This window comes from Petaurus breviceps, unplaced genomic scaffold (genome assembly GCF_028583685.1).
Source record: "Petaurus breviceps papuanus isolate PSGF00001 unplaced genomic scaffold, PetGlider_PUasm1.0 90847, whole genome shotgun sequence".
In the NCBI taxonomy this organism is placed as follows: Eukaryota; Metazoa; Chordata; class Mammalia; order Diprotodontia; family Petauridae; genus Petaurus; species Petaurus breviceps.
Window position 1 is genome coordinate 27,248,236 of NW_027187360.1, and position 10,118 is coordinate 27,258,353.

Genomic DNA, 10,118 nt, shown 5'->3' on the forward strand with positions numbered 1-10,118 from the left:
TAAGTGCTGCAGATAAGAAAGCAAAAAACAAAAACAAAATAGATGCAGTGACCTTGGCCTTTTTTTGGGTGGGGGGTCATTTATTTTGTATCTAACAAATAATTTACATCTTGTCTCCCACTTTAGAATGTATGCTCCTTGAGGGCATCGGCTGGTGTTTTTGTTTTGTTTTTGTATCTCCAGCACTTCGTGATGCCTAGCCATCAACAGCTGTCTTGACTTGTGTCTTGCCACTGGACTTTGATGAGGATGAGAGTGAGGCTGAAGACTGTGCAGTTCTGCCTCACTTAAATCCAATTCTCATGCAAGTCAAGACATCACCCTAAGGTCATTGGTCTTTAAAAACTAAGGATGAACAATAACAACCAATAAATAAATAAGTGCTGAGCAGATGAAGATAATCTGAAAGGGAAAGGCACTGGGGGAGGCGGGGGAGGGGAACTGGGAAAGACCTCCTGTAGAAGGTGAGATTTAATCGGAATATGAAGGAATAAAAATAAGAGTTGGAGGTGAGGGAGCAGAGCATTCATGCATGAAGAACAACCAGTGCCAAGGTATGGCTTTGGGAGACAGTGTCTTGTGTGAGGAATTACAAGCAGGCCAGTGCAAGTGGATCAAATGGCAGTTGGAATGAAGTAAAGGATAAAAACACTGGAAAGGTAGGAGGGGTGGAGGTTAGGAAGAGCTTTAAATGCCATACAGAGGGTTTTATATATGATCCTGGTGGTAACAGGGAACCACTGAAGCTCAAGCAGGGACATGACAGGTCAGACTTATTCTTTTACAGAAATCACTTCAGCAGATGGGGGGAGGATGTACTGGCATGGGGGAGAGACTTGAGACAGGGAGAACAATTAAAAGGCCCAAAGCCCTGAATGTGGACTTGCCCAGAGAAGATCATCAGCTCTGTTCTCTAACCTAGAACAGCAGAGCAGGGGTTACCCAGAAGGGCCTGGATCCCAGACTCAGATTCTAGAGTACTCAGCTAGGTCAGGAACCCTGGGTAGCTCAGAGCAGATCACTGGAAGAATGCAAAAAAAAAAAAATAAAGACTTATGATTCTAGGAATGGATGCCAGACATAGAACCCAAAGACAAATATAATTCCAAATTACCTACAAGAAAAGCCTCAAAGAAAAACAGAGCTCACCCATGAGATCAATTAGAATTTCTAGAAGAAATAAGAAAAGCTTTTTTTTTTTAAGTTTAAAATATTATACATGAAATGAGAGTGACAGAGGAAAGGATCAGAAAAGAAATGAGAACTATAGAGGAGAAACTTGGAAAGAATTCACAGCTTTATTAACTAATTAATTAAAAGGTATAAAACCTTACTCAAGTAAGAGACTCTCCAAAAATTAGAAGGGGACAAGAGAGGAGTTAATGACTCCATGAAACAATAAGAAATATTAAAACAAAGTGAAATATTGAAAGATTAGAAGAGCTAAGGTCTTTCATATTAAAAACTGACCTAGGAAATAGATCAAGAGATAATTTAGGACTCATTGACCAAAAAACAAGCTTAGATAATGTATTTCAAGAAATCATAAAAGAAAATGGCCTAAATCTCTGAGAATCAGAAAGTAAAGTAAAAATAAAATACAGTGAATCATTTCATGAAAGAAATCCCAAAATGAAAAAATGATATCCAAAATCCAGAGCTTCCAAGTCAAAGAAAAAATACAAGTTGTCAGAGAGAAAGAATTCAAGTACTGAGAAACCATAATCAGCATCACACAAGGTTTAGCAGCTACCACTATAAAGGAATGGGGATCATTGAATACAATATTCCAAAAGGCAAAACATATAGGCTTAAAATCAATAATTACTTACCCAGCAAAACTGAGTATAATCTTACACAGGGGAAAAAATGAGGGACCTTTAATGAAATGAACTTCCAAGCATGCCTGATAAAGACTGGAGCAAAGTACAAACTCTGAAGTTGGATCATAGGGATAAAGAAAAACATAAACAGATAAATACCAGTGAATAATCAGAAAAGACTTTATAAGGATGAACTAATTACATTCTAATGGGAGCGGAGATAGGGTGGAAATGATACACATGCATCTCCTAAAAACCATAACAGAAGGAAGCAAATAGGACGGAGGGTCTGGCAGTAATTTTTATTATGCTTTGATGTTCTTAGAAAAAGAAAAGGGAAGGGTGGCCAGGTAGCACAGCAAGTAAGAGCACTAGCTCCAGTGTCAGGATGACCTGGAGATCAAATCCAGGCGCAGATACTTAGCACCACACCCAGAAATAACTGGCCCTGTAACCTTGAGCAAGTTACTTAACCCCAATTGCTTAAAAAAAAAAAAAGGGAGGAAGGGAAAGGATAAACAAGGGGAGAAAAGGGAAGGAATGGGGAATACTTAATCTCTCATATAACTCATATAACAAGTCTATTTATAAACAAGGAAGGGGTGGTGGAATGAGTAATTTGAACCTCAGTTATATCTAAACTGGAGAAACAAGGTGGAAAACACATACAAACACAAACATACATAGTTTGATGTAGAAATACATTCAACTCAACAGGGAAACAGAAAGAAATAGGGAGAAGGGAAAGAACAAGAAAGACATAACAAAGGGAGGGATTATAAGCAAACCAAACCCTAACTTCAGAAGGGAAAATGTGAAGAGGAGTTTAAAAGGAGGGGAAAAAGGTGTGATTTGGATCCAGATGAAAGGAAGAAAAAAAAACCTGTTTGCATCAAGTCCGCAGCATTGATTGGTGCTGAACGCAATCCTATTCCATACTCCTCTTTTTCTATGTGAAGAGGGGATGGAGAGCAAAGAAGAAAAAAGTAAAAGAGAACAGGATGGAAAGAAATACATAAAATTTAAAAGATTTTGCATAAACAAATTACAAAATGACTAAGATTAAAAGGGAAATAGTTAAATGGATAAAAAAACATCTTAACAGGTTTCTCTGATAAAGGACTCATTTCCAAGATATATAAGGAATTTATCAATAAATTGGAACTGATTCCAATTTATAAGAAGAGTGGAGGCAGCTAGGTAGTTCAGTGAATACAGAACCGGCCCTGAAGTCAGGAAGACCTGAGTTCAAATTCAGCCTCAGACACATGACACTTAACTAGCTGTGTGACCTTGGGCAAGTCACTTAACTTGCCTTCCCCCTTCAAAAAAAAAAGAGCCATCCCCAATTAACCAATGATCAAAGGTTATGAACATGCTTTATAAGGATGAATGAATTCCATTCTAATGGGAAGGGCGGGGGGCGGCAAGGAGAGAGACATACAAGAATCCTCTGAGGACCACAATGTCATCAGAAGTAATGGAGGGAGCCAATAGTTCTCTAGGAAAATATCCAAGCAATCTATAGCCACATTAAAAAATTCTCCAAATCGCAATAATTAGGGAAATACAAATTAAAGCAACACTTAAGTTCTACATCACACCCATCAGATCAGCATGGCTGACAAAAAGGAAAATGACAAATGCTGGAGGGGCATCAGGAAAACAGGAGCAGTAAAAGATTGCTGATGCAGCTGTAGATTGGTACAGTCATTCTTGAAAGCAATTTGGAATTATGCCCCAAAAGTCACTAAACTCTACCTCCTCTTTTACTCAGCATTACCTAGCAATACTAGGCTTCTAACCCAAGATCATAAAAGAGAAAAAGGTCTTTGAGGATATTGAGGGAATTAAAGGGATTAGAATAGCCAGTCCTAGTGAGAGTGAACCATAATGACTCTATCTTGTGACTCAATTCTGGAGCTAGCTCAGTTCCCTTTCTATTCAGTTATAGATCTAGTCCAATTTCTGTCCTGTGAGAAAACTTTATTCAATTGTGTGAATTGAGAGAAAACCTTATTGCCTTGTTTGGACCTAGCTGCAAAGCTAGAACCTGCTGTTTAGAGACCCTTAACTAAGGACCTAGGTTATGCTGACCAGAAACCCAATCAGATCCAAAGACCAATGCACAATTGTACATCTCAAGCAACCCATATGCCTTATCTGAAAACCGGCCCATGTTTATGGATCAGTTATTGTTTCCATGTTTCTTTGCTTGTTCATAGACACTTGGAAGGAAGTGTACACCTCTTTTTCTGATTTCAGAGAATTGCACCAATTCATTTTCCCTCTCCCAAATTGGAAAATCTCTAATTTTTCCTCCAATTAGAAATCAGATTACCTAATATTGTATTGTTTCCTTTTAGTTAATTGAACCTATTTGATTGTTTTTAATGTATAAAAGTCTGTCTCCTCCTGTATTCAGGGTCCAGGGCCTCAGCTGAGGAGTACAGGCCCCAGTCTGTTAGGCAATTGGCATGCATTGCATAATAAATCGATAAACTAAGAAGATTGGATCTTTGTTTTCTCAGTCGCCTTTCTCCTGCCATGATAACTACAAAAATGTTCACAACTGCTCTTTTTGTGGTGATAAAGAACTGGAAACTAAGGGGGTACCCAGGACAGTATTCCATGTGTACCCCTGTTATGTCCCTATCCTCTGTTTTGCATTGTAGCTATTTATCTGTTACCTTCAAGACCGTGACCTTCTGGAGAGGAGGGGCTTAAATCTTTTAAACATCTTTTTGTCTCCACCAGTGACTAGTACAATCCTCTGCATATAGCGATTGGGTAATTTACAAATGATTATTGAATTAAAACGAGTCCTTGGTTTTGAATAAGGCATATTTACATAAAAAGGTCAAAAGAACACAGAGGAAGGAGCGGCCAGGTTGCTCAGCGAGTAAGAGCACCGGCTCCAGTGTCGGGATGACCTGGGGATCAAATCTGGGCTCAGATACTTAGCACCACACCCAGAAATAACTGGCCATGTAACCTTCAGCAACTTACTTAACCCTGATTGCTTATAAAAAAGAAAAAAGAACACAGAGGAAAAGCCAAACAATTAGCTGTTATTTTCAAAGGAAGCACAGTTCAGTCACATGGACAAATCAGGTGCTTCATGTAAAAGACCTTGATGTGAAGCTAGAAATTTCATTCCCTGCCTGAAACATGCACACACAACTGCTGGAAAAAAAATTAGATGAAAAGAAATCAGTGATCAACCTATGATGTCAAATGAAAAATTCAAAGTGAAACGTCCTAAGGCATCCTTCAAGTCCAAGATTTTGTCTGAGACATGAACGCTATGAAGAAGAGTATTATTGCCTTCTGAGACAAAAGGCAATGTGATCCAAAATACTTCTAATTTCTCACATAACTACCTTTAGAAATCTAGAATATATCTAAAAATCTTCTTAAACATTTATTTCTTTGGTCCTTATCATCATTCATGGTTAAGTGTTCCATCTTTGTGGTTGAGTTGTTTCAGTTATGTAACACTCTCTGTGACCCCATTTGGAATTTTCTTGGCAAAGCTACTGGAGTGGTTTGCCATTTCCTTCTCCAGTTCATTTTATTTTATTTGTTTTTTTCTTTTTGGAGGGCAATTGGGGTTGTGACTTGCCCAAAGTCATATGGCTAGTAAGTGTCAAGTGTCTGAGGCTGGATTTGAATTCAGGTCCTCCTGACTCCAGGGCTGGTGCAGTTCATTTTAAAGTTGAGAAACTGAGGCAAAGAGGGTAGTGACTTGCCCAGAGTCACACAGCTAGTAAGTGTCTGAGGCTGAATTTGAATTCAAGTCCTCCTGTCTTTAAGGCCAGCATGCTATCCACTGTGCCACCTAGCTGCCCTGGTCCATCTTTACTCCTGTCTAAAAGAAGACTTCTTCCCATCTGTCATATCTCCTTCAATAATAATTTCCATACCACTTGCAAAGCAATGCATATACTTTATCTCATTTGATTTTGAGCCAAGACCATTGAGGCAAGTGCTACATGAATTACAATCCCTTTGGCCCAGAAATGTTAGTGACTTGCCCACTGTCACATAATCACTAAACCTTAGAGGTGGGTTCAAATCCAAGTCTCTCCTTATACGTAGTCTAGTATTTACTATACCTCACTGCCTCTCAAGCTTTGACATGGTCCTCATCCCCAACACTGGTACATGGGATTTGGAAACCAACATTGGATTTACTCATTCCCTATTCCTTTCATCCACTCTTAACCTGTCTTTCCAGAAGGAAACAATTTCTATCAGTAGTACACACAAAGATATTGATGATCATACTAAATAGTCAAACCAATAAAAGAATGAAATGTGCTATGTTGGAAAATTCTGCTGATGCATTTTTATGTTAATTAAAAAATAGAAACCAAGTTGGTGTGCACAGACTAGAAAATGGCTGAATAAACTGAGATATATGAATGCAGTGGGATGTTATTGCATTATATGAGACAATGGATATGGAGAATTCAGAGTATGGAAGCATATACATTGAGACCTCTTTCTGTTCTAGAAAACATTAAAAGAAAAATCTTTTTGCAGTCCGAAATCCTTGGCCTTATTTGGATCAAAGACTCAGTCAATTTTCAGTAATAGAAGACTAAATAAAATTTAGGAAAGGATCCAGATTCCCGAAACTAGAATGAGATAGAGTAAATGTCCCTTTGTGTTTAACCACAGGTAGCATCCCATAGTTTACCATGAATCAAATTAATCTTTTTGCTTACCTTAGGTTTGACTAAAAGAATAAAATGTCAGTTTAATGCAATTAAGAAAATTACTCCAAAAACAATTTTTTTGTCTGCTTTTGACCAGGTTGAGGTGAAGGAAGATACTACTATCAGGAAGATAGTTCTCCAAGGGTGCTCCAACACTGACGTTACTATTGTTCTATTTAAGTAAATTTTAAAAAAGAATAAACTTAATGTTGTAACTTATTTTCTCTTGCAGTGGAATTTTGTCTTTTGTTCCATACAAAATGTCAGAGGACATTAGGTCTGGGACAATTTCAAGTAGCAGAGGAAGCTTTGCCAGTATTCTGTTAAGCTGGAATAATGATCTGATAGGCTTTTGGCTAAAAACACAGAATATGTAGTCTTTCTTCCACAGGAGAAACATGGAGAGACTTGTACATGGCATACAGAAGGAAGAAAATAAAACCAGAGAAATGATATACACAATAACTACAATAATGTAGTGAATATAACATTGAAAGCTGAAATCAGATTAAATGCACTGACCAATATTTGTTCCTGAGGACAAATGATGAAATATAGCTCCCTCCTCTTGGTATGGGCTTATGCATGTCACAATTGCATCCTTTAACAGAAATGGAAACCATGCCTGTCAGTTCAGCTTAACTGTTTTTCTTTGTTATAGGGAAGCTAGGTGGTGTAGTGGAGAGAATATCAGGCCTGGAGGCAGGAAGATTCCCCTTCCTTAGTTCAAATCCAGGCTCAGATCAGCTGTGTGACCCTAGGAAAATCACTTAACTCTGTTTGCCTCAATTTTCTCATCTATAAAATGAAAAAGAAATGACAAACCACTCCAATATCTTTGCCAAGAAAACCCCAAATGAGGTCACAAAGAGTTGGGCTTGACTAAAGCAACTAAACAACAACCACAACTTTTCTATTATAATAAAAGGGTATTGAAGAAATATAGTGAGATCCTCCCACCACAAATTCATCCAAACAGACCTAGAAAATACATCAGAGCAAACCCTAATGGAGAAATCCAAGAAAAAGTCACATTGAGTCATTGAATTACCTGAAAACCATGAGAATAGAAGCCTAAATATTTTATTTCAAGAAATCTTAAGAGAAAACTACCCAGATGTCTTAGGACCAGAGGACAAAGTGGAAATAAAGAATCCACTGGTCACCTCCTGAAAGAAACTCTATAATGAAACTTCCAGGAACATCACAGACAAATCCAGGGCTTCTGAGCTCACTATATTTCTTCCTACCACTTTGCTATCTTGGCTTCTCAATCAATACCCTTTTATTGTAACAAAGAAAAAATACTGCAAGCAGCCAGAGAGAAGGAATTCCAGTACAGAGGAGCCAGTTAGGATCACACACAATTTAGCAACTGCCATTATAAAGAGCAAAGAGCTAAAGATAGAATATTCCATAAAGCAAGGGATATGTGTGTATGTGTAATTTACCTAACAAAACAATATAATTCTATGGAGGGAAAATTTCTTTAATGAAATAGAAGACTTCCATGCATTTCTGATGACAAAAGCAGAGCTGCACAGAAACTCTGAAGTTATGAGAAATATAAATAGGTAAATAAGGGGCTAACCAAAGATAAACTGCTTCTGTTGCATATGAGGAGATGATACCTATGTCCCCTGTAAATTCTGTGTAATCAGGGGTCACAGAAGGAATCTAAATAGATAAAAGGCCTGGAAGTGGTTATGTCTTGATTATTTTAAAAGAAGAAGGGAGAAAGATGAGAAGAGAAATACACTTGATGGGGTAGGGTCAGAATGGGAAAGTTTAGGAAAACTTATCTCACCTAATTATGGTGCACATGCAGAAGTTTATACAAACAAGAAGGAAGCAGTGGGGGGAGTGAATGGCACTTAAAACTCAATCTCATCTAAAATGGTCAAAGGAAGGAAGAATATACACAGAATAGTATGGAAATGTTTGGCTGTTTCCATTGTGACCCCATTTGGAGTTTTCTTGGCAGAGGTACTGGAGTGGTTTGTCATTTTCTTCTCCAGCTCACTTTATAGATAAGGAAACTGAGCAAACAGGGTTAAGTGACTTTCCCAGGGTCACCTAGCTACTAAGTGTCTGATGCTAGATTTGACTCAGAAAGATTCGAGTCTTACTGACTCCAGGCCTGGCGCTTTGTGCACTATGGCACCACCTAGCTGTCAAAGTTTGGAAATACATTTCATCCATTAGGGAAAGAGAGGTAGATGGAGAGAACAGTTCTAAGAAAAACAAACTCCAATTAAGGATGTACAAAAATATTTCTAGATCTTTTTGAGGTGACAAATAATTGGAATATGAGGGTATACCCATAAATTGTGGAATGGATAAACATATTATGGGACATAAATGTGATGGAATACTATTGTGCTATAAATGGTGAAATAGTTTCAAAGAAATTTGGGAAAACTTCTATGAACTGATGCAGAATGCAGTGAGCAGAACCAGAATAATTTCTACAATGACAAAAATATTGTAGAGACAAACAACTCTGAAAGACTTAGATCAGTGTAATAACAACCATAACTCCAAAGGAGTGATGATGAAACATGCTCCCTACTACCTGATGGAGAATTGAAGGGCTCAAAGTATAGAATGAAATAATATAGATATAGATACATAATACATAGTAATGTCTTATTCTGTACTCTCTGAATACATTCTGTATATATGTATATACACATATATGTCTCTATATCCATGTATGTATGTATTCTTTTAGATATAACCAATGAAGAGATTTATTTTGTTCTACTACACATGTTTGTAACAAGGATTTTATCTTTCCATCTCAGCTGGTGGTGGGGGAAAGGAGAGACAGTGGATTTTTGCTGACTGAAAAAACGTTAAAAAATGTTAGACAACTTTTGCATGTAATTAGATTAAAAATAAAATTAAAAAAAAAAAATCATATAACTCTCCTGGAGGGGACAAGAGAGGGATACTGGCAGAAATTATGATGATATAAAAACAAAAGAGCAATAAAAAGCTGCTTAAAAAATAAGAGAAGGGTATTTGTGTTTGGCCTAGGGGTGCTACAGTACATACACAAATGACTGCTGAGTAAAAAGCAAAAGGGATCAATAATTTAAAAAAAACCCACTGCTAACTTTAAATCACTATCCATGGCTACATTTATAGAGCTTCTTCATAAACTCATTTTACGATACTCTTAGGCTCAAATTTGCATGTAAAAGTAGCATTCCAAATTACAAGACAATAAAGTCAGACCAAGGGATAAAGACTGACTTGGTCCTGTCACATAAACCCTCAGCTGGAGCCTGAGGTCACTGAAGCATCATAATCACGGGACAGAACCTGAGGTAAGCTGTTTAACCCTAAACTTTTTATGTGGGAATTAAAAACTTGACTATAGTAATACAACAATCTTCCCCCTGAGGAAGATTCCTTCATTCTGTGACCCCACAAAGGCCTGGTTCTTTTCAGAAGCCATCAGTCTCCAATAGTGGGAAGGTAACAAGTGGGTAGAGAGAGAAAGGTAGGTAGGGGACATGGCTTCTTAGTTCCTAAGAATCCTTCTAGAAAACCTTTAAGAGCT

The 10,118-nt window shown here is 37.6% G+C and overlaps 1 protein-coding gene across 2 annotated transcripts in view; it reads left to right on the forward strand.

Moving 5' to 3' along the window:
* Nucleotides 1-10,118, forward strand: part of CYSRT1 (cysteine rich tail 1) — a 172,683-nt gene that overhangs the window by 44,931 nt on the left and 117,634 nt on the right. The gene's annotated exons all lie outside the window — the stretch shown is intronic.